At 42.9% G+C, this 26,119-nt stretch overlaps 1 long non-coding RNA gene across 2 annotated transcripts in view; it reads left to right on the top strand.

The window, feature by feature from the left end:
* LOC122799727 overlaps window positions 1–26,119 on the top strand; it is a 311,843-nt gene that overhangs the window by 253,574 nt on the left and 32,150 nt on the right. For both annotated transcript variants that reach the window (XR_006364498.1, XR_006364499.1), the window contains exon 2: window positions 19,002–19,078. This is a non-coding gene — a long non-coding RNA (uncharacterized LOC122799727). The remainder of the gene's footprint in view (window positions 1–19,001; window positions 19,079–26,119) is intronic.

The raw sequence follows: 26,119 nt of genomic DNA, 5'->3' as shown, positions 1-26,119 counted from the left end.
CTTTTGCCACCAAAGAAAATTATTTTCCTGTGCCACTGTCAAGCAGAGCCACAGAAGTGATCCCCGGGGTGAATTTCCTATCTCCCATCCAGTCATCAAGATTTGTCTTGAAGAGTGCTGATGAGGAGCTTTGTTTGATATAGATAGGTAGTTTGTTCCAAAGTATGGGAAGTCTCTGGGACAGGAATCTATCCCTCCAGCATGTTTTGTTTATTGTGGTGACAAGGATTAGGTCCCTAGAGCGTGTAGCTAGGAGGGATTGGGATTTCTTTATGTGGAACATGTCCAACAGCTCTGGGTTTGACATAGCTTTGTATATTAGGCAGAGATCACCTCTGAGTAGGCGATATGCGACAGAGTAAAGCTGGAGTTTTTTTAAATGATCTGCGTAGGGCATCTATGTGAAGCCGGTAATCCTCTTTGTGAGGTATTTCTGTGGCCTTTCCAGTTGCTGTAGATGTCTTGTGAGGTACATACCAAAAGGGACATTGTACTTTATAATGGGTCTAATGATTGATGAGTAGAGGGGAACAATGACCTCTTTTTTCCTGGATGAGAAACCTTTTGTGATGAGGTGTGCCACGTAGAAGGATTTACTGACTATTGTGATGATGTGATTATCAAAGGAGAGACTATTGTCGACCTGTGTCCCAAGGTCTCTTATCACACGTTCTGTGTTAATTAGACTACCGCCTATGTAGTAGTTCATGGGTAGAGAGTTTTTACCAAAAGGGATGACAATGCACTTTTTGGCATTGAGCTTGAGGCCATGGCTTTGATACCAGGCATCTGTCTCAGTGAGGCCCTTTTGTAGGATGTCCACATCGTTAGGAGTTTTGACTATGGCTCCTAGTTTGCAGTCATCTGCGAACTTTGTTAGCCAAAGACCTTCTGTGTTAACCTGTACTTCAGAGAAGTAGATACCAAACAGTAGAGGACCTAGGACTGAACCCTGTGGTACTCCACATGTCACTGGTCTGAAGTTGGATTTAGAGTCTGCTACTTTCACAGTGTGGTTTCTGTCAGTGAGCCAGTTGGTAACCCATCTTGTGACATAGGGATTTATACCTAGTTTAGTGAGTTTATCTATAATTCCAGAGTGGGGGATGGTGTCGAAAGCCTTGGCAAGGTCTAGATAGGCTGTGTGAACCACCTTGCCCTCATCTACGGCTTTGGTGACTGCTTCAAAGAAGTCTATCAGGTTTAGGAGACATGATCTGCCTTTTACAAACCTGAACTGGGTAGGGTCCAGAGTTTGGAGATTACCAATGTCATTGTTTATAAATTCCATGATGATAAGTTCCATAGCCTTGTAGACCAGGCTCATCAGGCTAATGGGGTGATAGTTCCTGGGGTGCGTGGTGGCTCCCCCTTTGTGGAGTGCGATAACTGTTGCTGTGTGCCATTCAGTAAGCACAAAGCCTGAGGTGAGGCTATGATTGAACATGGTACTTAGGTGGGGTGCCAGCTCATTCTGTAGTTCATGTAGAACGCAGCTTGGAATGTTGTCAGGTCCCATGGATGCTGTGTTCTTGGCTTTGGAGAGTGTGTTTTTTACCTGTGCAGCCATGATTACAGGAACTTTGCATTCGTCCAGTATAGAGATGGGCCCTTTAGGGGATGAGAGCGGGGTAAAGTTATCTGCCAGGATGTTGGCAATATCAGTTGGTTCTGTATATTTAGTGCCATTGTGCTGTAACTCAGAGCAGATCTGAGTGTTGCCATTGAGATTCTTGACATAGCTATAGAATGCTTTGTGGTTGTCTTTAGAATCAGTGGCGATTTTTTTTTTCGTAACTAGCTTTGGTGGATTTTATGAGGGATCTCAGCTTCTTACTGAGGCTGACCAGGGAGTTCCTCCAATCATGGGATTTTACTCTTTTTTGCAAGAGTTCCTTTCTTCTGTTGTAGAGTTTGTTTGTAGCAGGGGACCACCAGATTGGCTTCCTTTTTTTGGAGGATAGCATCTTGGTTCTGTTAGGGATTGCACAATCCATGCACTCGTGTAAGTGCTTATAAAGTGCAATGGTATAGGACTCAGCAGTCGTACCTTTATTGTCTGTCAGCATGGATGTTGTGAAGTTTCCCACTTCTATCTTAAGAAGCGTGAAGTTGGCTTTGGAGACATTTTTTATGGTGGTTTCCCTAATGGGGGGTGGGGGTGGGATGTGGATGTCTAGGGTGATTTGCTTGTAGTCGGATCTGACCAACGAGGAATTGACCTCTAGTGTGGAACACCGGTTGCCCATGTTGATAATGACCAGGCCTAGGATATTGCTGCCCCTGGTGGAGGTGTGGATAAGTTGATCCAAGACATTGGAATTTATGAATTCCAGAAAAAGGTTGAGCACAAGAGTTGGTACATGAGTAGTTTTCCCAGTTAATGGTAGGGTAGTTTAAATTACCCATTATTAGGGTATTAGGTTGTACCCTAATATTTTCCAGTGTATCAAGAAATGAGGAGTGGGGATCCTGGGGCATGGTGGGGGATCTGTAGCAAGCTACAATTTGGATTGTGGTCTTGCCCAGAGTTAGTTGCACTTGGATAATCTCGGATGCATTATGCTGAGCAACTAGCCTGGAAGTGTGGATATTCTTAATGAATATGGACATGCCTCCGCCTTTAGTGCTTCAGTCCAGATTAGGTGGCTGAAAGGTGTGGTATGAATTATAGCCTGGTAATGCAGAGGGTGCTCTCTGGAGCCATGAATCAGGTCTCTGTCACTGCACAGATGTCGATGTTCTCCATTTTAAGGAGTGCATCTAGTGAGTGCATTTTGAGGTTTAGACTTCTAGCATTAAGTAGCATTACCCTCAGATTTTGCTTGCTTATACCTGTTATGGTGGTGAATTTGTCATTTGAATCTTGCCTAAAAAAGGCACTATAAGGGTGGCAAGAGCCTTAGCCAGTATCCGGAATCCCAAGGGCGACAGGTGCAGGCCATCTCTGGCAAAGCATTGTGGTTTGTCGATCATGCCATCCCAGGCAGACAGATACTGGATCCCCTTAGAATTATACCAGATGTTTAGCCAATTGTTGAAGTCAATCATTTTGCCCTTGTACTGTGGTATCATTCTGGGTGATGGCAGGATGCTACTCAGGGCTAGGGTCATACCTGCCTGGGATACAAGATCAGACAGCTTCTCCATGTCTCTTTTCATGTAGTCCAGGGAGGTACGTCTCAGGTCATTCACACCAACATGTACAATGTTAGAGTCATATTTGTACTTGTTGTGCAGTGACCTGAGTGCATGCATTATGTGGCAGATCCTGGCACCTGACAGGCAGCTGACAGTAACTTTCTCCTTGTTTAGCCTGGTGAGTGGAATATCAGTGTGCCTGACTATAGAGTCACCTATGACTAGAGTGTTGGGTACGTTGTTATGCCTTATGAGCTGCGGTTGAGTGGCACACTGAGTTTGTGGGCTATGTGTCATTTGGGTTGTGTTGGGGGATGGAGGTTGCTTGCGTTTCTGCTTTGGAGGTCCCTGTTGCTTGGGTAGATTTTATTTGAGAGCCTCCACAAATGTAGGTGTGTGTTTTGTGTTTCTATGTGTGTGTTTTGGTGGTGTAGGTTTTGAGGGACTATGTGATGAGTGTGGTGTGGTACAAGTGTTTACCTTCTCCTCTTGACTGTCTTCATGAATCTGTTGTATTAATGAACACAAATTTACATTTGAAGCTTTTGACAGTGTTTCTTGTGCAAGTATTTTTCTTTCCTCTAATTTCTCTCTTAATATTTTTGTATATCTTCTGTCCAGAAATTCTGGGCTTCTTGAATAATAGTAACAGTACATAATTTGTATCTTATTCTCAATAGTCCACTTTATCATCTTTATGGCCCTTTTTTAGCCTGTCAGTTTTTTGTGTTATTTGTAGACTACTGTTTCCTTCTGCAACGGGAGGGGGGCATACTCCCCCTGAGCCTGGCCTAACCCCCTTGTAGGAATGTTTATCTGTCTTGAGGATTCTACACCGTCATTTTTTCCAGTCTTGGCACCAGTGTGCATACCAGGTGTAGAATGAATACATGTGCTATGACTTTAAGAAACATTCCAAAGACTGAACGTGCATATAAATAGTCAGCACATGCCAGCATCTGTGCCATTTTGTGAATGCAGCCATAGAGTGTACATGTATGAATGTAATAGTTAGTTTGTTTATAAGTTTATCTAAGTTAAAGTTATTAAGCCTCAATACTCATGTATTTGTATGTAATAAAGCTGTTTGAACAGAACCCACGAAGTCTCATCTATTGTATCCTGACTAGACGAGTGACATGGTGTCTGAACCAGGATTCCAGAGACTGATATTCAGGGCTACGAGGTGTAGAGATAACAGTGAAGGTAAACGAAGAGAAATAAGCACGAAAAAGAGCCAGAAAAGAGCCAAAGGTAATGAAAACTTGCACAGACAATTTATTTTATAAAAAAGATAAAACGGAGCATTACGAGGGCACAAACTACATTATTAAACAAGTGAGAGACACAAAATGTTTACGATTAAGATATTTGATAAAACGATTATCAGAGAAGCACATAAGAGATTAGAAATCACCTCAGAGTTGCAAAAAGAATATGTTCAAATCAAAACAAATATGTTTAGAGTAAAATGTGCATATTTAAAGCAAAACAGGCATGTTTAGAGTAAAATGAGCAAAAAGAATATAATAAGGGCAAACATTAAGCACAAATAAAGCAAGGCGACTACATTGTTTTGGCAAAGTGCTGTGTGTTGGCATAAGTACTACTTTGTATTGTAGTCAGGGCATAACTACAGTTATTCAAAGTATTTTAAAGTGTGTAAAGTGCTTACAGTGCATGCTTATTGCTGTACATTTATTCCGAAGAGTTTATTTGTGTGCCAAGTGCAACTATTCCGTGAAGTGCAGTCAGACACAGCCATTTCAAAAAGTTTCTTTTGCTGGGTGTGTTTATTTGCAATGTGCCACCATTACAGAGTGGTTCTTGCACTGTAAAGTGTTATTTAGCTAGGTACAGCCATTTTGGGGAAGTTTCAGTGTGCCGTGTACTGTTTATTGGCAAGTGCAATTACTTCAAAATGTTTCTTACCCTGAGCTTCTTATATCTAGTTCATTTGCACAGTGCAGTTATTTTGAAATGTTTCTTACACTGATAAGAGGTAATTTCTTACAGTACAGTAATTTCAAGAGTATTACAGTGCCTGAGAGACTTATTTTACAAAGTTCAGTTATTCTGAGGCTTGTTGTGCTAATGGGCAAAGTTACAAGTACTGGCATAAATTTCTGGCATATGTGTATGTTTGTATGTTCGTATATATTTGCAAAAGGCTTCACTGATATGTTAATAAGTATGTTAATATGGCAGATGGATTTTGAAAGCCCTCACCACTTGTGTTTGATCAGAATATTACAGAGAACTGGAGACTATTTGAGCAAGAGTACAATATCTTTATACAAGCAGCTTATTCTGACAAAGATGCATGCACCATGGCATTCATTTTGCTAAACCTAGCTGGATTAGAGGCCACTGAAAGAGAGCGTCCATTTGTGTATGCACCAGCAGTATATGAGGGGGAAGGTGAAAATTGTCATGTTGTTGTACAGGCTGAATCAAGGGAAGACCCTGAGTGTTTGAAGCATAAATTCAGGGAAATGTGTAACTCCCAGACAAATATTACATTAGAGAGGCATTTGTTTTACACAAGAGATCAGAAACCAGGGGAAACTTTTGCAGCTTATATAACTGACCTGAGAAAGAAAGCTAAAATCTGTCGGCTTGGTGTTTTAAAAGATGAGTTGATAAAGGACAGGCTTGTGTGTGGTACTTATTTTGTGACAGTGATTTAACATTGAGTAAAGCTATTGAGATTTGCCAAATCCATGAAGTTACAGAAAGGCTCACAAGTATGCTTGCAAGTGATAAAAGAGTATGGTTTCAGCAGGCTGCAGAGCAAATGTAGTCAGTATGCAACAAGTGGCAAGCAAAAGCAGGCCTAAACACATGGCAGCCACAGCCCCTGCTGGTCAGACAGGGAAATCACATAGTTTTCCAACAAGTTCTAAGAAAGGAGCATGCTAAATGCAGTACAGGTGTGAGTCAGCAAAACCCAAATCCACCTTTATTGTTAACTGTTGCAATTGTGGTGGAAATCATGCGTCTAAAAGAGAGAAATACTTAGCATTTGGTCAGCAAGTGTGAAAAATGGAACCATTTTCAAAAGTTTTGCAAATAAAGTAAACCTCACACAGTTATAAAGAAGGGTCACATAAAAAAGCAAGCTGATCAAGTGGAATTGCAACAGTCTACTTTCTATGTAGATGGTGTATCAGTAATTAGTGAAAAAGTTGATGCAGTAAATTTCTTGACAAAAAATTAAGTGTTTTTACTGTCTAGATCAATGGTAAATCCACCGAGCTCAAAGTAGACAGTGGTTCAAAGTGTAATCTTATGTCAGCAGATACTTTTGCTAAAGTGAGAGTTAATGAGCAACTCAATATGACTAGTTGTGTGAAACTTGTTGCTTATGGAAGTGAAGAAATTCAAACTGAAGGTTTAGAAGTGCTTTCATGTTACTTGGGAAGAACTGTCACAGCTTGTCATTATGAGACAGTTTGAGAATGAATCTGCTTTCTTTTACCAAAGAAGTTCATCATAGGTTGGTACTAGGCTATCAGCCCTAGGGCCTATACAAGCCTAGCCATAACAATTCCCTGGCTATTTCTTCCCACAATATTTACTTCCATATAAGCACAACCCCTAGTTCCAATTTTACTGAAGCTATTTTCTCAGAGTATGGTGATGTTTTTGATGACAAGTTGGGCAAACTTCCAGTTGTGTATTCTATGAAGTTAGACCTGGAGGTCAGTCCAGTGATCAGGCCAACAAGAAAAGTTTCGATAGCTATGCAGAATAAAGTCAAGACTCATTTGGATAAAACAGTGCAGCAAGATGTACGTATAAATAGTCAGCACGTGCTAGGTTAAGTACCATTTTGTGAATGCAGCCAGAGAGTGAACATGTATGAATGTAATAGCTAGTTTGTTTATAAGTTTATCTAAGGTAATGTTATTAACCCTCAATCCTGATGTGTTTGTACATAATAAAGCTGCTTGAGCAGAACCAACAATGTCTCGTCTATTGTATCCCTGACTAGATGAGCGACACCAGGATTGGACACTTTTTTGTTCTAGGACTTGTGGACTTATCTGTCTTTTTTATTTTTTAACCTACTTCTTTCCATGATATATGTTACATAAAATACAGTCTATATATCAGTGTCATTTTGGTGAGATTTTGTAAAAACCAGAGTCCACCTCATGAAGGTACTCACCAAGACTTGAGGATGAATTCAATTACAGCAACAACAGCCTCTTCAAATGACACCATGGAATAATGGGAATTGCTTCTGGGCCACTGTCAGAAGAGGAGCCTCTTTCCCTCCCCTCTCCTGTGATGTGCTCATGGAGGCCTCCAATGATTATAGGTTCATAGGTTCATAGGTTCATACTAGGCTATCTGCCCTGGGGCAATTATAAGCCTAGCCCGATTCTGTATGGCTTACGCCACCCCTTGATTTGAGTATACTGTGCCCTTTTTAAGGTTTAGTTTACTTTGCCTCTGTCTAATAGTGACACGGGAGTAATCCCTGGGACAAACCTACGATCCCCCATCCACTTATCGAGATTCTTCTTGAAGAGATTCAGTGAGGTGCTCTGCCTCACATGAACTGGAATTCTATTCCAGAGCGAAGGGAGCCTCTGGGTTATGAACCTGTCCCTCCAGCAAGTTCTATTTATTTCTGTGCTGAGGTTCAAGTCCCTCGAGCGTGTGGCTCTAAGGGATTTAGATTTACTGAGGTGGAGCATGTCCATTAATTCTGGATTTGACATAGCTTTGTATGTCAGGTATAGATCGCCTCGAAGTAGGCGGTATGCAACTGAGTAGAGCTGGAGTTTTTTTAACCGAGCAGCATATGGCATCTGTTTGAGACCCTTGATCCTCTTGGTGAGATACTGGTGGGGTCTTTCCAATTGCTGCAGGTGTCGGGTGAGGTACATCCCAAAAGGGGCATTGTATTCTATGATGGGCCTGATGAGGGATGAATAAAGGGGCACGATTTCCTCTCTTGATCTAGATGTGAAACCCTTCGTGATGAGGTGGGCTATGTAGAAGGTCTTTCTAACCACTTTGGCAATGTGGTTTTCAAAGGAGAGATTGCTATCAACTTGGGTCCCCAGGTCCCTAATAACTTTCTCTGTACTTAATGGGTTTCCGCCTATGTGGTAATTTGTGGGCACATTGTTTTTGCCAAAGGGTATGACTATACATTTTTTGGCATTTAGCTTTAAACCATGGCGCTGGCACCAGTTATCTGTCTCTGTGAGACCTTTTTGAAGGATGTTTGTATCAGCTGGAGAGTTGATTATGGCACCCAGTTTGCAGTCGTCTGCGAACTTGGTGAGCCATAGTCCTCCCACGTTTGCCTGTACCTCGGAAAAGTATATACTGAACAAGAGTGGTCCCAGGACAGAACCCTGCGGGATGACACTTGTGACCGGTTTCGAGTCTGACATGGCTCCAGCAACTCTCACTCTGTGGGTTCTGTCTTTGAGCCAGTTTGTGACCCATCTTGTGACATAGGGGTTTATATTTAAGCTGGATAGCTTATCTATGATGCCCGAGTGGGGTATTGTGTCAAATGCCTTTGCAAGGTCCAGATAGGCTGTGTGCACTACCTTCCCTTCATCTATGGCTTTGGTGACTGTTTCAAAGAAGTCAACCAGGTTCAAAAGGCAGGATCTGCCCTTGACAAAGCCGAACTGGGTAGGATCTAGTGTCTGTAGGTCCCCAATGTCTTTGTTTATGAGCCCCATGATGATCCTCTCCATAGCCTTGCAGACTAAGCTAGTCAGGCTTATGGGGCGATAGTTTCCAGGGTCCGTAGAGGCTCCACCTATGTGGAGTGGGACCACTGTTGCTGTACGCCATTCTGTGGGCACATATCCTGTAGTGAGGCTTGAGATTGTATAGCTGTTTTATTTGAGGGATTAGTTCCTCTTGTAGTTCATGCAGGACACAACCTGGGACGCCATCTGGTCCCATGGAAGCAGTGTTTTTTGCTTTGGAGAGGGCAGCCTTCACCTGAGCATCTGAAATGTTTGGGAGGCAGCCCTCTGCCGGGATAGATACTTGCTCTTTTGGGGGGGAGGGGAGGGAGAAATTTGCACTGAACCTGTCTGCCAGGATATTGGCGATGTCTGTGGGTTCAGTGTATTTTTTGTCATTTAGAATCAACTCAGAACAAGTCTGGGGGTTGCATCCCAGGTTTCTAACATAACTGAAAAAAGCCTTATGATTGTCTTTGGTGTCCTGTGCAATTTTTCTCTCGAAGCTGGCCTTGGAGGATTTTATGAGGGATCATAATTTTTTGCTAGTACTGATCAGAGATGCCTTCCCTATTAGGGATTTTGCTCTATCATGTAGTAGCTTCCTCCTTCTGTTGTACAGTTTATTTATGGCAGGGGTCCACCAGACTGGACGCCTGCCTTTGGATGATTGGGTCTCGGTTTTGTTTGGGATAGCATGATCCATACATTCCTGGAGATGTCCGTAGAATGCCTTTATATAGGATTCTGCAGTTTGGGCTGTAGTTTCCACTGGCCCTGGGGCCTTGAAGGATTCCACTTCAGTTTTGAGAAGTGAGAAGTTCGCTTTTGAGAAGTTTTTCACTGTGGTTTTCTGGGCTGGGGGTGGGGTCGGGATGTGGACATCCAGTGAAATTAATTTATGGTCTGATCTTACCAATGAGGGATATACTTCTGGTGTGGAGCATAGAGTCCCCATGTTGGTAATGATCAGGTCTAGTATGTTGTCCCCTCTTGTGGGAGTGGTGACTAGTTGTTCCATAGCATTTGAGTTTATAATTTCCAGGAATCTTTGGGCTAAGGTGCTGGGGCTTGAGTAGTGCTCCCAGTCAATGTTTGGGTAGTTGAAGTCGCCCAATATAATGGTGTTCGGAGAGATCTTCATGTTCTCCAATGTTTTCAGGAAGGCCGAATGGGATTCCTGACTTTGAGAGGGTGGTCTGTAGGATGCTATAAACTGAAAAGCAGTCTTGCCCACTGTTAGTTGCACATGGATGGTCTCTGATACTTCGTGCAATGCCACTAACCTGGAGGTGTGGATATCCTTGATAAATATGGAAACTCCCCCTCCCTTTGTGGTTCGGTCCGGGTTTTGGGGCCGAAAAGCATGATACGTGGTATAGCCTGGTAGTGCTGGGGTGCTCTCTGGAGCCTTGAACCAGGTTTCTGTCACTGCACAGATATCGATGTTCTCCATACTGAGGAGAGCTTCGAGTGCGTGCATCTTGAGGTTAAGACTTCTGGCGTTTAGCAGCATTACCCTTAGTTTCTTGTTCCTTGTGCTGTCTATGGGGGTGGGTTTGACTTTTGAGCCTTGCCTAAAAAAGGCACTATGGGGGTGGCAAGAGCCTTTGCCAATATCCGAAAGCCCAGTGGTGACAGGTGCAAGCCGTCCCTAGCGAAGCAACATGGCTTGTCGAGCATGTCATCCCAGGCTGACAGACACTGGATCCCCTTTGAATGACACCAAAATTTTAGCCAATTGTTAAAATCGATCATTTTGTCTTTGTACTGTGGCATCATACATGATCAGAGAGCTCCTCTATGTCTCTTTTCATGTAGTCCAGGGAGGTACGTCTCAGGTCATTCACACCATCATGTACAATGACTGAGTCATATTTGTATTTGCTTTGGAGTGACCTGAGTGCTTGCGTTATGTGTCGGATCCTAGCACCCGACAGGCAGCTCACCGTGACCTTCTCTTTATTCAGCCTGGTGAGCGGGACGTCAGTGTGTCTGACAATAGAGTCACCTATAACAAGAGTATCAGGTGTGTTATTCAGCCTTAAGGGCTGTGGCTGCTTGGCACACTGACTTTGTGGGTTATGTGTTGTGTGTGTTTTGTTTTGAGGTAGCGTTTGCTTGGATGTCTGCTTTGGAGGTCTCTGTTGCTTAGGTAGATTTTTATTTAGAGCCTCCAAGTATGTTTTTGTGCATTTATGTGTTTGGTTCGCTGATGTGGTGGGACTATGTGATACTGGAATTGTGTTGTGTGAGGTTACCTTCTCCTCCTGACTGGTTACACCAGTTTTGAGATGAGAGAGCTCAGCCTCCAGTTTGGCTAAATAGTTGCATCTCTCACATATATTTGAATCTGTTTGGAGGAGGAGAGGGTTGTCCGTGTACATGAGACAGTTGTAACATTGCCTCAAAATTCCCAGATTCACCAGCTGGACTGGAGAGGAAACCATTGACTGACCTTTGGGCATGTTAGAGTAACAGGGAAACTGAATTTAAGACGGACCAATAGAGGACAGGGTAATCGTAGAGAGTATAAGAGTAAGTAGTGCTTATGGTTTAATAGTGCTAACTTGTAGGATTACTTAATTGGACCAGTGAAGGGCCTTAGAATGAGAATATTGTGTTTAAATTGAGAGATAGAGCAGACTTTGTGGAGCCAGGAATAGTTTAAATGCAATTAGGCGGCGCTGCCCGTTGTTGCGCTATGCTCAAAAACACGCAAAACCGCGCAAAAGAGGGTTTTAAGAGAGGAAGATGAAAGACTTTTGGAATTGACCCAAAATGGCCAATAAAACTACAGTTTCAAGTCAGTAACCACTCCCACAGGGGCAGGCAGGCTGCTCAATGATTTTCACTGCCACTGATCAACAGAGAGACTTTCCTTTAGCCCAAGCAAAAAATGGCCTCACAGAAACTTACAAACAGTTCAAGAACAGCAAGCCTGTAACTGAACTTTTTTAAATCTCAGAAAAGTGGGAAAAAAGCAAGATTTTTTGTTTTTGTTTTTCAGAGATAGCAGAGGTTAACAAGTATCAACAAGTTATAACAGTGCAGTAAATGACCCCACACAAGAGTGCTAGGCCAAAGACAGATAAAATGCAAGTTTTGAGAAAAAAACGATTTTAAAAATAAGTGCAAACAGGAAATTCAGTAAACAGCTCTAGGTTGTGCTCTAAATACAGTTACTAATGCAGAAATCCAATTTAACAAGCCAGAAAATGCTCAAAATAGGCGGCTATGCAGAAAAACTTAGCAAATAAACAGAGGAAAAATACTTAAAGTCTCAAAAGTGGCTCCTTTCTTCTCTCAGCATTTTCTCCTCTTGGTGGGTGCTTCATCAACAGCCAACAAGCCTGAAAAGATGCCAAACCCACGAGGCAACCAGGTTTTAAGAGAAGAAGATGGAGTTTTGGAATTGACCCAAAATGGCCAATAAAACTACAGTTTCAAGTCAGTAACCACTCCCACAGGGGCAGGCAGGCTGCTCAATGTTTTTCACTGCCACTGATCAACAGAGAGACTTTCCTTTAGCCCAAGCAAAAAATGGCCTCACAGAAACTTACAAACAGTTCAAGAACAGCAAGCCTGTAACTGAACTTTCTTAAATCTCAGAGAAGTGGGAAAAAAGCAAGATTTCTTGTTTTTTTGTTTTTTCAGAGATAGCAGAGGTTAAAAATATCAACAAGTTATAACAGTGCAGTAAATGACCCCACACAAGAGTGCTAGGCCAAAGGCAGATAAAATGCAAGTTTTGAGAAAAAAACGATTTTAAAAATAAGTGCAAACAGGAAATTCAGTAAACAGCTCTAGGTTGTGCTCTAAATACAGTTACTAATGCAGAAATCAAATTTAACAAGCCAGAAAATGCTCAAAATAGGCGGCTATGCAGAAAAACTTAACAAATAAACAGAGAAAAAATACTTAAGTCTCAAAAGTGGCTCCTTTCTTCTCTCAGCGTTTTCTCCTCTTGGTGGGTGCTTCACCAACAGCCAACAAGCCTGAAAAGATGCCAAAACCACGAGGCAACCAGGTTTTAAGAGAGGAAGATGAAGGAGTTTTGGAATTGACCCAAAATGGCCAATAAAACTACAGTTTCAAGTCAGTAACCACTCCCACAGGGGCAGGCATGCTGCTCAATGTTTTTCACTGCCACTGATCAACAGAGAGACTTTCCTTTAGCCCAAGCAAAAAATGGCCTCACAGAAACTTACAAACAGTTCAAGAACAGCAAGCCTGTAACTGAACTTTTTTAAATCTCAGAAAAGTGGGAAAAGCAAGATTTTTTTGTTTTTGCTTTTTCAGAGATAGCAGAGGTTAACAAGTATCAACAAGTTATAACAGTGCAGTAAATGACCCCACACAAGAGTGCTAGGCCAAAAACAGATAAAATGCAAGTTTTGAGAAAAAAACGATTTTAAAAATAAGTGCAAACAGGAAATTCAGTAAACAGCACTAGGTTGTGCTCTAAATACAGTTACTAATGCAGAAATCCAATTTAACAAGCCAGAAATGCTCAAAATAGGCGGCTATGCAGAAAAACTTAGCAAATAAACAGAGGAAAAATACTTAAAGTCTCAAAAGTGGCTCCTTTCTTCTCTCAGCATTTTCTCCTCTTGGTGGGTGCTTCACCAACAGCCAACAAGCCTGAAAAGATGCCAAAACCATGAGGCAACCAGGTTTTAAGAGAGGAAGATGAAGGAGTTTTGGAATTGACCCAAAATGGCCAATAAAACTACAGTTTCAAGTCAGTAACCACTCCCACAGGGGCAGGCAGGCTGCTCAATGTTTTTCACTGCCACTGATCAACAGAGAGAATTTCCTTTAGCCCAAGCAAAAAATGGCCTCACAGAAACTTACAAACAGTTCAAGAACAGCAAGCCTGTAACTGAACTTTTTTAAATCTCAGAAAAGTGGGAAAAAAGCAAGATTTGTTTTGTTTTTTCAGAGATAGCAGAGGTTAACAAGTATCAACAAGTTATAACAGTGCAGTAAATGACCCCACACAAGAGTGCTAGGCCAAAGACAGATAAAATGCAAGTTTTGAGAAAAAAACGATTTTAAAAATAAGTGCAAACAGGAAATTCAGTAAACAGCTCTAGGTTGTGCTCTAAATACAGTTACTAATGCAGAAATCAAATCAATCCACAGGTCATCTTCAGTAGGGTGTCCTTCATCTCTCTGTTGAGACGTAGACCTGATTACCACTGGTGGCCCAGAAACAGTGACATCAGTGGGCTCACACTGAGGTGATCACTGCTACTCCACAACCTGCACTACAACTAGACCTTAAGAAGGGTGAAAACATTAGTGCACACATACGGCTTACATACTGTGGCAATTACATTGTAGGGTGCCGCACATGGCATACACACCCTACTGCCATGAGAGTATCTCCCAGCTCCTGCAACATCCTGCTATGTTCAAGTCATGTTCCTCAGCCACTGTAAAATAAGGTATGCACACCTGATTATACTGATTCAGCAGGTAATAGAATAATAGGGGGAATACTTACAGTATATGTCTGACACTGTCTCCCTAAACCCTGCTTCCCACTGCTGAAGTTGTTCTGGGTGCTGGCGGCTTAGGGCACTTTACCATAGGTCATAGGATCATAGGAGGTTACTAGGCTATTGGCCCTGAGGCCCTTATAAGCCTAGACAAGAGTAGCCCATGTTTAGACAAATTAGCACCTGATGCCCCTGTCCAGCAGGGATATGGGTGGAATCTCAGGGGTATATTTTCTGTTTCCCATCCAGTTATCCAGGTTGCACTTAAAAAGTGGTAAAGATGTACTCTGATGAAGAGGGAGTTTATTCCATAGATTTGCGTCTCTGGGACACAAATCTGCCCCACCAACAAGTCTTGTTGATGTCACAGACCAGGTTGAGGCTAAGCATGCGGGTTACTCGAGTGGAGCTTGACTTGCGGATATGCAGCAGTCCCATCAAGGTGGGGTCCGTGACCGCCTTATATGCCAGACAGAGGTCACCTCTGAGGAGTCTGTATGAAACTAAGTAGAGGGATAGGGTTTTTAGCCTATCTGTGTATGGTAGATGTTTGATGCCCTGGATTGTCCTGGTGAGGTGCCTCTGTGGTCTCTCCTGCTGCTGCATGTGCTTTGCGAGATATATGCCAAAAGGGGCATTGTACTCAATAATGGGTCTTATAAGGGAAGAATACAGGGTTGTTATTATGAGTTGGGCTGTGTAGAAGGCTTTCCATACAACAGAAGCAACATGGTGGTCAAAAGTTAGGTTGCTATCAACCTGGGTGCCCAAATCCCTCATGACTGATTGCGTCCTTAGGACATTGTTTTTTAATGTGATAATTTGTGGGGACATCACTCTCCCCAAAGGGGGCGATGATGCATTTTTTGGTATTCAGCTTGAGGCCATGTTTCTGGCACCAGTCATTTGTCTGAGTGAGACCTTCTTGAAGGATGTCTACACACTAGGGGAATTGATGACAGCACCCAGCTTGCAGTCATCTGAAAACTTAGTCAGCCATAGCCCATTGGTTTTGGCCTGTATCTCAGAAAAGTATATTCCAAATAACAGAGGCCCCAAAACTGAACCCTGGGGTACACCACTTGTTACAGGTCTACTGCTTGAGGTGGCTTCCCCTATTTTGACTATGTGAGTTCTTTCAGTAAGCCAGTTTGCTACCCATCTGGTAACATATGGATTGATGCCTAGTTGAGAGAGTTTATCTATTATGCCTGAGTGGGGAATAGTGTCAAAGGCTTTGGCCAGGTCAAGTTAGGCAGTGTGCACTATCTTCCTTTGGTGACTGTCTCAAAAAATCGGCCAAATTTAATAGACATGACTTCCCCTTGATGAAGCCAAACTGTGTTGGATTGAGTGTTTGGAGGTTGCCAATGTCCTTGTTAATGAGATACATGATAATCCATTCCATGGCCTTTCAGATCAGGCTAGTTAGGCTGATGGTTCTATAATTTCCCAGATTGGTGGATGCTCCATCTTTGTGTAAAGGGATGACAGTGGCTGTCCTCCACTCATCTGGGATAAAGCCGGTACTCAGGCTTTGGTTGAATAGGGCGCCTAATGGTGCTGCAAGTTCCTGCCTGTGTTCATGTAGGATGCAGCCTGGGATGTTATCGGGTCCCATGGAGACTGTATTTTTTGCCTTTGAGAGAGAGCAGCAATGACCTGATCCCTAGATATAAGGGGAAAGGGGCAGGTACTGGGAATGTCCTGATTTACTAATGGAGGGGGGAGGTGAAATTTTCACTGAATCTGTCAGCCAGCAAGTTTGCTATATCTACGGGATTTGTATATATGGTGTCCTTGGCCACCAGTTCTGAACAGATCTGGGTGCTACCTTTGATATTTTGGACATATGTGAAGAAGGCCTTATGATTGTCTGTAGTAGATGTGGCTAATTTTGACTCTAAGTTTGCTTTGGAGGATTTCACTAGTGTTCTTATTTGTTTGTTCAGGCTAAGGACAGATTGCTTCCAGTTGGGCACCTGCTCCTTCTTGGTGCTGGACAGCAATTGTTTTCTTTTGTTATAGAGTTTATTTATTGAAGATGTCCACCTGACAGGTTTACTCTTCCTTGCGGAGGATGATTTAGTCCTGTCGGGTATTCCTAATTCCATGCATGTATATAAATGTTCGATAAGTAATTTGGGATAGTTTTGGATACTTGTTCCAGTTCCTGGGGGGGGGGGCTGTGAAGCTGTTTATGCCATTCCTCAGGAAGGTGTAATCAGCTTTGGAAAAGGTTTTTTGTTGGATCCTAGCTAGAGGGGGGTCGGGGGAGATGGTGACCTTGAATGTGACCGCTTTATGGTCTGATCTTACAAGGGAGGATGATACTGCAGGGATGCTGCACTGGTTACTCATGCTGGTTAATACCAAGTCCAAGATATTACCATATCTTGTGGGTGTATCGACTAACTGTTCCAAAGCATTTGCATTGACAAAATTGAGGAATTTCTGGGCATTTGTGTTTTGGCATGAGTAGTTCTTCCAGTCTATGTTTGAGTAGTTAAAGTAACCTCAGGATCAGGGTAAAGGGTTGAATCTTGATAGATTCAAAGAGGTCTAGATAGGCAGTTTGGATATCTTGGGTCAGATTTGGGGGCCAGTAGCTAGCTATGATTTGTATAGAGATGTTGTCAATGGTTAACTGCATCTGGAGTGTCTAATTCTCATGTTATTAATTTATTTAGTAATGCTTATAGTATACATAATACTGAACATTGTAGATGTACGTTTGTTTTCAAACATATAATGACACCATGTTGCACATCCACTATGGTCATTTACCACTGATGCCTATAGCGTGTAGGCAGCTGATGACTACGCATTTGGTAGTTACCAGTTATACTATGAAAGTATCACCTTCTCTAGCTGTATATGTCTGAATAATAACTCATAATTAACTTCTTTACTTCATTCCTTTTAATAAAGTGAACATTCTTACTACAGTCCCATTTGTTTAAGCAAAGAGAAATCCCTGTCCAACTGATTATACATATGTTTTCAGTTATGTATTGATAGCTGTTATTTCTTGAGACTATAATGTCCAATAAATGTTGGACGTTTCACTATTCGTCTATTATCAACAGAATATGAATAAACACAGGCAGTACCTATTTGTTAAAAAGAAATATGTGGAGCCTGTTAGTTTGGCCTGTAAGGAAACTGATGAGCATGCCTGTGTTTTGGGATGCTGTGGGTTTAAGTCCACACAGGGGAACCATATCGTTATATTGTTATCTTTGTTTATTTCAAACATCATCGGATATTCTTCTCTACATAACTGCTTATTGATATTAACATTTATTTTGTGCATGGTTATGAATAACTTAGTTATTTATCGAATTCCTATAAATATCGATATTGGATGGCGCAGTGGTGTAGCAGTAGCTTTGTTGCCTCACATCAAGAAGTTTTCCAGTTTGATTCTCGGCTGGGGTGCCTTCTGTGTGGAGTCTGCATGTCCTGCCTGTGTTTGTGTAGGTTTTCTCCGGTTACTCCGTTTTCCTCCCATGTTAAAAAGAGATGTATGTGGAGTGTTTCTCCCCGAGCCTCTGAAATTTGGCGTAGTTCCAAGTCGGACTTTCCTGGTAAACAGATGTTAAATAAATAAATATCATTTTAATCCATAATATTTTTATAACAACAACTATTTAAGTACAGGGTTATGTGTACAACTTGGAACAGACTGTTATATGTCTGACAAAAAGTTTTATGAAATATGGTATTATTTGCAAAAGTGCTATCAAGTATGGTTTTGCCATTCATTATTAAATTCATTTCAACAACTACCTTATCCTTATCTTTTGAGGGAATCAGATGGTCAGAGATACAGCTGAAATTCAGAACAGGGGGGTACAGTGATGTATACATTTGATTTGTGTTGTGCACTCTGCCAAAGAATACCTTTAAATGTAGTCCTCCCACATACCTCACGGTCTCCTGATGTGCACCAGCTTTTATGTTTCTTTTAACAGAAGCTATATGATTCATGACACTGTCCTACTGTCCCACTGTCTGAAGGATGAACGTTTTTCATTGCTGTCACTGATCATGACCACAGTACTGACAAATTCATTCTTGTGTAGTATTTACCTACATGCCCAGCATGTGTTCCTTTTTTGAAATCCTAAACCGTGATCTATATTAGTAGCCCACCCTTACACATTCGTAACCCCAAGTCTTTTCACTGCATTCACAACACACCTTCTCAGACAAGATGGATTAGCTAGGCAGGTAGATGGCAGGATTAGAGTGTGGACATATCTTAGCTTTGCAGGTTTGAATCTCATATCTTTCATCCTGTGTTCAAAGACATAAAAGCTTGTGTGTAGCATTGCATATTGTATATAGCAATTCTCTAAGATTCTTCAAAAGTAACTTTTTAGAACCTGATCAGGCAATGCATATCCCTGTTATTTAAGGGCAACATCATTTCATGTGTTATTTAAGGGCGACATCATTTCCCTGTTATTTAAGGGCGACATCATTTCCCTGTTATTTAAGGGCAACATCATTTCATGTGTTATTTAAGGGCGACATCATTTCCCTGTTATTTAACGGTGACATCATTTCCCTGTTATTTAAGGGCGACATCATTTATAGCTGCTCTTTTCTTTTTCAGGCGATGACGAAGGGCACAAAATCATGCAGTGTGCAGCGAGTGGATGTATAGGCTTGCGGATCAGTGGAGACAGAGAGGTATGTTGCTTAATTTTTCTGTTTTTTTAAATAAAATACATCTGATCCCTGTTACAAGCCCATATTTTACATCACCATGTATGTTGCTTAGAATGCTGGAATACCCATCATGCATAAGTAAGGTAAGTGCAATAATCACACTAAACTTGTGCTTAAAAGTGTGATTGAAATACAAATATGTTGAAATATCATTTAGCATCAAGCCATGTTTTCTGAAGATAGCTTTTGAAATGTAGGCCACAACCTAAATGACAGTCAGGTTTGTAGATCTGTCACACATATGTTGAGGTAGATGGTTTATATACAAATGTATAGTATTTAGGTTGCTGCTTATAGTATATGTGTTGGTACACTTGTATGCTTGAATGTTTCCAAGTGAATGATCTGTTGTTCACAGCATGCCTATTCACAGAATGAATCGGTGTCTGCTGACTCAGTATTCACACTGCTGTTTGCAGATTGTGTGGCATGCCCTTCAGTTCAACATTGGTATTGCATCTGCCTACACCTTGAGTGTTTTTGTTACAACGTACTAGTATCCTGTGTTTGTGAATACTTGTGCAGATTGGCATTTATTTGCAATATTTCATAATCAGCAAGCATCATCAAGATGTTTGCATTTTGCAGGCTACTGATTGCTAATAATTGTAGATAGGTCATGCATACAGTTGTACACATAAAATACTGTTTGTACAACATATGCTAGGTTCTCATGTGTCACAGGATATGGCTGTGGTTATGACTGAACATTTCCTTATACTGAAGTGGGGGTCAGCCAAATACCATGCCACCTGTCTTAGATGTTTGTCAAATAGCTTGCCTAATTTCCACAATATTGTCATCTCACTTTGTCTTCATATTAACAATGCCACTTGGTGGCTGTTCGTATGACTCATTACATGCAGAGAGTACAATTTACATTCACACACAGACATAACTGCAAGGGAAAAAGAATGGAAATAATGACCTGCTGTCAGACACTCAGCTGGACAGTTTACTGAGACAGACAGCATTATTAAACAGTGCAGATGTTCTTCGTGTTTCACTGTTGCAGTCATCACATTTGGATTATCCCTGCCAGGGTAGCCCTTGGCTGGCCCGAATACCAGAGGCTTAGTATTTCTGCGTTGGTTGCTGTCACTTCAGAACTGATGTCAGGTCATCAGTAGTATAAAGTAAGGCAGCCAATGCCATTACATCAGACTTTCTTGCCACGAAGCCTGAAGCAGAAGCAGTTCGCAAGAGTGCCGGTCGGCCGCTACCTGAGTTTCGTCTTCCGAATTGAAACTGAAGTCTTCTAAAGCTAAGTACCCCATTGGGGATCTTTTTTTCTTGCACTAACCGATGTCAGAGAAACTTAACAATTGTCTCACCTGTGGAAAGCAAATACCATACCAAGACTTTCATTCTTACTGCGTCACTTGCTTAGGCCCAAACCACGATATCCCACGCTCTTGCTTTTGTGCTTTGTTCAATGCCAGAACTATACAGGGTCAGGCCCTTATTGTAGCTAGATATTTTCACTTACAGTGCTCGCATTCCGATATGGCTTTGGTAAGCCATCCGACAGCAGATCTTCCGAAAAAATGTAAAGATAAAGATAGAGACAGACCACACGGGTCCAAACCTACCGATGACACTTCCGTTAAGCTAGTCCTCAGTTCTCCTGTCCTTAGTGAGGTGCTTTTGCAGCCCCTGATACCCACTTCTGTGGATTTGCAGGCCGCAACTGAGACCCTTTCTGAGTCTGGTATGCCGCAAAACTCTTCTTCGACTAAGGATCCTGCGATTGTCTCTCCTTTGGATGGGTCCGGAGCCGCTGAACAGGAACCGGCTTCAGAGGAAGTCCTTCACACTACCAATTCTTGACACAAACCGACGACTTCTTTCGCATCTACCGTTCTGTCAAAAACTACCACATTTCTTAGGCCCAGGGTACGAACCACACCCAAGAAACCGACGATCCTATCTCAGGCACCTGCTTCCTTGCCTCAGTCTCAATGCTTAAAATGGTGGAAGACCTTATCATGCTGATGAGGGAAAGCCAAGCTACCCCTTCCAAAAGAAAAATAGATCTGTTCCCTGTAATTTTGTCTGAACAGGAGTCAAATGACTATGATGCATCTAAATATGAAGACATGCAACTCCTCTGCTTATGAGGAGTCTGATGCAGAGGACTCCATTCCTTCAGCCTCTCCCCCACAGGACTTTTCCTTTGGGAAAACCCTTCATATCTTAAGGGAGCATTTCCAATGGAAATGTCAGGACTACCCCCAGTGTAAAAAGAGACTCAGGGAATTCTTAGATCTTCCACAGCACAGACCCCTGGCCATTCCCCCAGTCCTGGATGTTGTGGAGGATGTTTTCATGGAATCCAGTTTGACTCCTGACACCCTTCCTCCTGCACCCAGAAAACCAGACAGGTATTACAGAGTCCCTGACTCACACACATTTCTTTTAAAAAATACTACTGCTGACCCTGAGGTAATTTCTCAAGGGCCTAAAGGAATTAAAGCAACCTCTGCTAAGAATCCCACTCCCTCAGATAGGGATTCCTGAGCACTAGACAGATGGGGTAAAAAAGTATACACCTCTCCTACTGTTGCTGTCAGAGCACTAAATTTTCAGTTCCATATGCTAAAATTTCAGCAACATACCCTGGAACTCCTCAAACAAAAAATGTCTTCCTTTCCTGCTTGTGCAGAATCTAAAGAGTTACAATAGTTAATGCATTCTGCAAGTCAAGTAACTAAACACACCTTGCACTGTGATTTTGATGCCCTAGAAGCTTCTTGCAGGGCAGCAGTCACCGGTTCTGTCCTTAGAAGGCATGCATGGCTTAAGGAACAGCCCTTGCCAGACCATGTTAAATCTAAATTGTTGGATGCCCCCTTGCACAAAGACAACTTATTTGGCACTAAGGCAGAAGAGGTCTTAAAAAAGATGGAAGAAAAAGCAAAATCTATGCAGACAGTTAAGGATTTCTTACAGGTCTAGCCACCCAGGTTCAGCAGGCATTGCCCCTCCAAGCACTGGTCCTTTCCTGCACCCACCAGGTCAGTTCAGCCCAGACCCCGTGGAAGCAGACCCCACAGACAGCAGCCACAGAAAATGCAGATATCTAAACAGTGAACTTCCTCCACTTCAAAAACAGGGAGTTCTAAGCCACCCCCTCATGGTAGGAGCTCACAACGACTCTCCTCCCCACCCCCTCCCTCTGCCCACCTTCACTTACCCCTAGGAGGAAAAATCTCCTTTTACACAAGCACCTGGGCCACCATTACCAATGACCACTGGGTTCTCAACATAGTGTCCCAGGGATACAAATTTTCTTTCCACACCCTTCCATCTCCAAAAGGGTTCCCAGATCTACCTACAAACCAGTGGGCAGAGGTGCAAAAGCAAGTCCTTTCCCTGGTCTCTATGAGGGCAATAGAGCACGTTCCTGCAAAACAGAAAGGCCAAGGTTTCTACTCCAGACTTTTTCTGGTACCCAGAAAAGAGGGCACCAGGCACCCCATCCTTGATCTATCCATTCTAAACACCTTCCTGGTGATACCAAAATTCATAATGGTCACCCTCCAGCAGCTGCTACCCATGCTCTCCAAGGATGCTTGGCTAGCCATCCTAGACTTAAAAGAGGCCTACCTCCACATTCCTATCAGGGAGTCATGCAGGAAACATCTCCGTTTCAGGGCAGGATCTCTGCACTTTCAGTTCTCTGCACTTCCCTTTGGCTTATCTACTGCTCCCAGAAGTTTCACAAAATGTCTGGCTCCGGCCATTGCCTTTTGGAGACAAAGGAATATCCAGATTTACCCATACTTAGATGGCTGCCTAATTCAGGTAGACAGCAAGGAAAAGCTGCTCAAGCACCTGGCCTTTGTAAAGTTTCTACTAACTGCCCTAGGATACACAATCAACAAAATGAAGTCCAAACAGGTACCCACCCAATGAATTATATTCCTGTGAGCAAGTCTGGACACAACATCCCAGATGGCATTCCTTACACCAGAAAAGCAAACTTTCCTAACAGTCTACTTCTCTCAACTAGCCACCAGACCCCAGTTATCCGGAAGGAAAATCCTGCAAGCTCTGGGGTTCATGGCTTCTTGCATTCTACTCATTCCATATGCCAGACTACATATGAGGAAACTTCAATGGTACCTAAAAAGCCTTCGGTGTCAACACTCTCAAGACCTATAGACTCTCATACCCATGAAATCTTGCCTCAGAAAAGATTTTCTTTGGTGGGCAACAGCATGCTCCCACAACAAGGGACTACCTTTCTCACCACCCCCGCCACCCAGATCCTCACCACAGATGCATCAGACTATGCCAGGGGTACACACCTGGATGGTAGGTGCATACAGGGCCAATGGAGCCCACAGCAAATCCATCTGCACATCAACCAAAAAGAGATGATAGCTGTCCAGCATGCATTGACAGCTTTCAAGCCCCTTCTCTCCCCAGGGGCTCTACTGATCAAAATAGACAACACCACTGTGATGTGGTATATCAACAAGCAGGGAGGGACTCACTCCTACCCTCTATGCAGGCTGGCCATGACCCTTTGGCACACAGCCACTGCCATGCAACTCCACCTGTTAACACAATTTCTGCCAGGTTCTCTAAACTCTCTGTCAGACCACTTAAGCTTTTCTGGACCCACGTGAGTGGCAGCTCGACAAAAGAACCTTCACCCTAATAACTCAGAAATGGAGCACCCTGAAGGTTGACCTCTTTGCCTCCCACACCAACCATCAGCTCAGCAAGTTCTGCACCAGGGAGCATCACTGCATGGCTTGGAAAGTGGATGACCTGGCCTTCCCCTGGGTCAATCTATCAGTCTATGCCTTTCCTCCACTACCTCTCATCCCCAGGGTACTGGTCAAAATAAAGGAGGAAAAACCAAGGACAATTCTTATTGCTCCAGACTGGCCTCGCCAGCACTGGTACCCACTGCTGAGCAGCCTGTCCCCACTGCCACTATGGCATCTCACTCAGATTCCAACCATCCTGACCCAGAGGGAAGGAGAATTCATGCATCCCCAATTGCAGACCCTTAATTTGGCAGCTTGGCTTATTCCCTAACCTCTGATCAATTTGCCAACCTCAGTAAACAGATTATAGATATTATGTGTGAGGCCAGATGCCCTATCACTAGAAAGTCTTATGCTGACAAATTGGAAAGGTTCTGCACCTGGATTCAGGCTAAGGGAGCCAATATGGCACAGCCCTCCCTCCCTCTTATCCTGGATTACTTAGCTGACCTGCTACACAGTGGCCTCTCTTTTTCCTCTGTTAAAATTAATGCCTCTACTGTCTCTGCTCATTTCCCCACTGAGCAGCCCCTTTTCTCACACACTCTGATCAAAAAATTCCTAAGAGGGTCTAGCAACTTAAGACCACCCAGAAGAGCACCAACCTTAGCTTGAGAATTAACTTTGTGTTGGAAAAGCTCACCCTGCCCCCCCCCCCTTCAAACCAGCATCTTCAGCAGAGCTAAAATTTCTCTCCTGGAAAACAGCTTTCCTTCTGGCCATCACTTCAGCCAGAAGGGTGTCTGAGCTGCAAGCTCTCATGGCTGTGGAGCCCTTCATCATCTTCCATGCTGACAGGGTATCCCTCAGGACTAACCCATCCTTTATGCCCAAAGTGGTGTCCAGTGTGGCTCTCATCCAATCCATTCATTTGCCCACCTTTTTCTCTAACCCACAGAGCAAGGGGGAAAGGATCCTGCACTCCCTATATGTGCACAGGCAGCTCAGATTATATCTAGACAGGACTAAATCCTTCAGAAAGTCTGATCAATTGCTGGTTAGCTTTGCTGCAGGGTCAGAGGGCAAAGCCATCCCCAAAACAAACCATTTCCAAATGGATAGCACACTGCATCCATTTCTGCTACAAGCAACATGGAAAGCCTCACCCCAAGGGGGTCAGGACTCACTCCAACAGAGCAGCCTCCACCTCTGCAGCTTTTCTCAGAGTAGTCTCCACCAGGGACATCCTGGAGGCTGCCACCTGGACATCTGTTCACACCTTTACCAAACATTACCACCTACCTATCTTCTCCAAATCTAGACCAGAGTTTGCCTCTGCAGTCTTGTAGGGCATCCTAGCAAGCCCCTAGTCTCCTTGACTGCCTCCATCCTTTTCCTCAGCTTTGGAAATCAACCCAAATGTAATGACTGCAACAGTGAAACATGAAGAACATAGTACAGTTGTGTACACTTACCATAAATGCAGATGTTTGAGTGTATTCACTGTTGCAGTCCTGGTTTTCCTTCCTCCATCCCTCTCTTCTTTCTTCTCTTTCCTTACAAGGGACATTTTGATATTTACTTTCTACTGGCAGGGTTCTTCCACCAGAACCTGGCTCCCACTTGGGAGATCCTGACAGGTTAGGGCAAGAAAAACTGATGTAATGGTGTTGGCTGCCTTACTTTATACTACTGACGACCTGACGTCAGTCCTGAAGCGACAACAATCGATGCAGAAATACTAAGCCTCTGGTATTTGGGCCAGACGAGGGGTACCCTGGCAGGGATAACCCAAATGTGATGACTGCAACAGTGAATACACTCAAACATCTACATTTACCGTAAGTTTACACAGCTGTACTTTCCCAATAATAATGTTATGTTGATGTTTACAAACTTGTATTTTGTCAAATTTCAGTTATGTTATTGTGGCATGAGGCACTGTCAGGCATGATTCCATTCAAATGTTAGAATATATGACATGTGCTTGCTTTGCATATGCTTGTCATGCATCATGCTAGCCAATAAGAAAATGTTCAGGTGATGTTATGATTTCCACTGGTAAGCTGTGTTATGCATGCCATTGCACGGCCTTGAATGAACTGCTCACACTGGTAATGGATACATTCTTCCCGATATGTTCTGTTATTGGACATGTCCATAGCTATAGATATAGTGACATAGAGAAGTTGCTGTGTGCATTAGGAGCCCTTCACTAGCAGCAATTGTACTGATTATAATTGTGCTACTTGCTAATGTTTGCACCATTTCAAATTGA

Source organism: Protopterus annectens, chromosome 4.part0 (assembly GCF_019279795.1).
Source record: "Protopterus annectens isolate FY-2018-M chromosome 4.part0, PAN1.0, whole genome shotgun sequence".
In the NCBI taxonomy this organism is placed as follows: domain Eukaryota; kingdom Metazoa; phylum Chordata; order Ceratodontiformes; family Protopteridae; genus Protopterus; species Protopterus annectens.
This window is presented reverse-complemented; position numbering and strand designations above follow the sequence as displayed.